The sequence below is a fragment of the Apium graveolens genome, chromosome 5 (assembly GCF_009905375.1).
Source record: "Apium graveolens cultivar Ventura chromosome 5, ASM990537v1, whole genome shotgun sequence".
Lineage (NCBI taxonomy): Eukaryota > Viridiplantae > Streptophyta > Magnoliopsida > Apiales > Apiaceae > Apium > Apium graveolens.
This window is the reverse complement of record NC_133651.1, coordinates 171,474,880-171,478,592: the sequence shown is the minus strand read 5'-3', so window position 1 is coordinate 171,478,592 and position 3,713 is coordinate 171,474,880. Positions and strand designations below refer to the sequence as shown.

Genomic DNA, 3,713 nt, shown 5'->3' with positions numbered 1-3,713 from the left:
CCCCAACATGTACATCAGGGATTTCATCGAGATCTGTGACACTTTCAAGTTCAATGGTGTGACTGAAGATGCTATCAAGTTGCGACTCTTCCCTTTCTCTTTGAGGGACAAAGATAACTGCTGGTTACACTCTCTACCGGCAGGGTCTATCATAACTTGGGAAGATCTTGCTCAAAAGTTTCTCACTAAATTTTTTCCCATGGCAAAGACTGCAGCAATCAGGAATGCTCTTACCCAGTTCGCGCAGCAAACTGGAGAATCTCTGTGTAAGGCTTGGGATTGATATAAGGAGATGCTAAGAAAGTGCCCACACCATGGCATGCCTGATTGGATGATTATCAACTATTTATACAATGGATTGGGTCCTACTTCTAGGCCCATGATTGATGCAGCATCAGGAGGAGCCTTGTGGGCTAAAAGCTATGATAAGCTTATAAACTTATTAAACTGATGGCTGCTAATGAGTACCAGAATCTTTCCGAGAGACTGACCCAGGGAAAAGTAGCAAGAATTCTGGAGTTGGATGCAACAACTGCTATAGCTGCCCAACTTAAGGCTTTGACAATGAAGGTGGACACTTTGGCTAATTATGGAGTTAATCAAATCACTAGTGTCTGTGAGCTTTGTGCTGGTGCCCATGAGACTGATCAGTGCATAATTTGTAATGAATCAGCTTAGTTCGTGTGCAACTTCCAGCGATCACAGCAACCTGTGCCAGCCACCTATCATCCAAACAACCGCAATCATCCTAATTTCAGTTGGAGCAATGCTCAGAATGAAGTTCAACAGCCTTATCAGCATTATCCAGCTAAGCAGTACAACCCCCCTGGTTTTCAGCAACTGCAGTATGCACCAAATCAACAACTCCAGCTGTAGCAAGGAAATGAAAAATCTGAATTAGAGGAGTTGAAGCTTATGTGCAAGAGCAAAGACGTTTCTATCAAGACCTTGGAAAATCAAATTGGGCAAATTTCCAATGCCTTGCTAAATCGTCAACCTGGTACACTACCTAGTGACACTGAAGTACAAGGGAAGAAGGAAGCTAAGGAGCAGGTAAAAGCAATCGCTTTGAGGTCTGGAAGGGTTGCTAATCCCGAGCAAACTCAAGAGTTGGCCGAAAAAGCTGGAACTGAGAAAGAAGTAGAGCAGCAGGATGAAGAAGTGGAACCAATGAAGACTACTATTGAGCACACTCCTCCTGAGGGTAATATAGGGGAGAAACAGATCTATCCTCCACCACCTTTTCCTAAGAGGCTGCAGAAGAAAAAGTTGGACAATCAATTCGAGAAGTTTTTGGAGGTGTTCAAGAAACTTCATATCAACATACCTTTCACTGAGGCTCTCGAGTAGATGCCTAGTTATGCAAAGTTTATGAAAGGTATTCTCTCTCGGAAAGTGAAGCTAGATGATTTAGAGACTGTCGCTCTCACGGAGGAATGCAGTGTTGTGTTGTAGTAGAAGTTGCCCCCGAAGCTTAAGGATCCAGGAAGCTTTACTATTCCATCTACTATTGGAAAAGTGTCTTTTGACAGATGCTTATGTGACTTGGGAGCTAGCATCAATCTGATGTTGTTGTCAATCTTCAAGAAGTCGGACTTACCTGATCCCAAACCATCTTACATGACCTTGCAGTTGGCTGACCGTTCTATTACATATCCGAGAGGTATTGTGGAGGATGTCTTGGTCAAGGTAGATAAACTCATCTTCCCTGCTGATTTTGTCATTCTTGATTTCGAGGAGGATAAGAAGATTCCCATAATCTTGGGAAGGCCTTTCTTGGCAACTGGCCGAACCCTGATTGATGTGCAGAAGGGTGAGCTTACAATGTGAGTCTTGGATCAGGATGTAACTTTCAATGTGTCCAATGCTATGAAATTTCCTACTGATAATGTGGAGTGCTTAAAAGTGGGATTGGTTGATTCGGTGGTCAAATCGAAACTTGATCAATTTCTAAGGTCTGATGCCTTAGAAAAAGCCTTGTTAGGAAATTCAGATAGCGAAGATGACGTAGGTGATGAGCAATTGAAATATTTGAATGCTTCTCCCTGGAAAAGGAAGATTGATATGCCTTTTGAATCTCTTGGAATGGAGGAATTGAACAAATCTCCTAAACTCCTCAAGCTTTTTATTGTGGAAGCTCCTACTCTTGAGCTTAAGACTTTACGTGAACATTTGAGGTATGTATTTTTAGGTGATGCATCTACTCTGTCTGTCATTATTGTATCTGACCTTTCAGGTTGCGATGAGGAAAATCTTTTGAGAATTCTGAGAGAGTTCAAATCGGCAATTGGATGGACTATAGCAGATATCAAGGGAATGAGCCCTTCTTATTGCATGAATAAAATTCTGTTAGAAGAAGGTAGTAAGCCTACAGTCATGCAGAAAAGAAGACTTAATCCAATCATGAAGGAAGTAGTAAGAAGTAAATTCTGAAGTGGCTAGATGCATGGATCATTTATCCTATCTCTGACAGTTCATGGGTAAGCCCGGTTTAATGTGTACCAAAAAAGGTGGTATTACTGTGTTAGCAAATGAGAAGAATGAGCTTATTCCTACAAGAACACTCATGGGGTGGAAAGTCTGTATGGACTATAGGAATCTCAATAAAACCACTAGAAAAGATCACTTTCCCCTGCTCTTCATTGATCAGATGCTTGACAGGTTGGCTGGTCATGAGTACTATTATCTTCTGGGTGGTTATTCGGGTTACAACCAGATTTGTATCGCTTTAGAAGATCATGAGAAAACTACCTTCACTTGTCCATTTGGTACATTCACCTTTAGATGAGTTTCTTTCGGTCTGTGTGGTGCACCAGCCATATTAAATGATGTATGATGGCCATCTTTTCTGACATGATTGGCCAGAATGTGGAAGTGTTCATGGGCGACTTCTCGGTCTTTGGCGATTCTTTTGATGAATTCTTGCAAAATCTTGGACACGTTCTCAAGAGGTGCGTTGAGACCAATCTGGTTCTCAATTGGGAGAAATGTCACTTCATGGTGCGTCAAGGCATAATTCTTGGGCACAAGGTTTCTAGTAAGGGTCTTGAGGTGGATAAGGCCAAGGTGTGGGTCATTGAGAATCTTCCCCCTCCTATTTCTGTGAAGAGAATTCGCAGTTTTCTTGGTCACGTGGGTTTCTACAAGCATTCCATCAAAGACTTCTCAAAAATTTCAAAGCTATTATGTAGGTTATTGGAGAAAGATGTCCCTTTCAAATTTGATGACGAGTGCCTTGCAGCGTTTGAGACATTGAAGAAGAGTCTAATCTCGGCACTAGTCATAAATGAGACTGGTGCCGAGATTAGACATTGATAAATGAGTATTTTCCCGACGAGCAGCTATTTGGAGTATAAGAAGAAGAGTCGTGGTTTGCAGACATTGTGAACTACCTTGGAGTAACATCATGCCTCCCGACTTATCTTATGCTCAAAGGAAGAAGTTTCTACATAAAGTGAAGTGGTATATGTGGGATGAGCCATTTCTTTTTGGCCAAGGAGCAGACCAAATCAACGGGAGATGTATTCCTTACAGTGAAACGGGAGGGATCTTGCGAGATTGCCACTCAACGGCTTATGGAGGATATTATGGTGGAGAAAAGACAGCATCTCGTGTTCTTCAAGCAGGTTTCTTTTGGTCAACATTATTTAAATATGCTCATCAGTTCATTTTGAAATGTGATCGATGTCAACGTGTGGGTAATATGTCCAAGA

At 41.8% G+C, this 3,713-nt stretch overlaps 1 non-coding gene across 1 annotated transcript; it reads right to left on the bottom strand.

Moving 5' to 3' along the window:
• Positions 1-214: 214 nt before the first annotated feature.
• LOC141663438 (small nucleolar RNA R71) lies at positions 215-321 on the bottom strand. Its single transcript, XR_012551510.1, has one exon. It is a non-coding gene; the product is annotated as a small nucleolar RNA R71 (small nucleolar RNA).
• Positions 322-3,713: the final 3,392 nt, after the last annotated feature.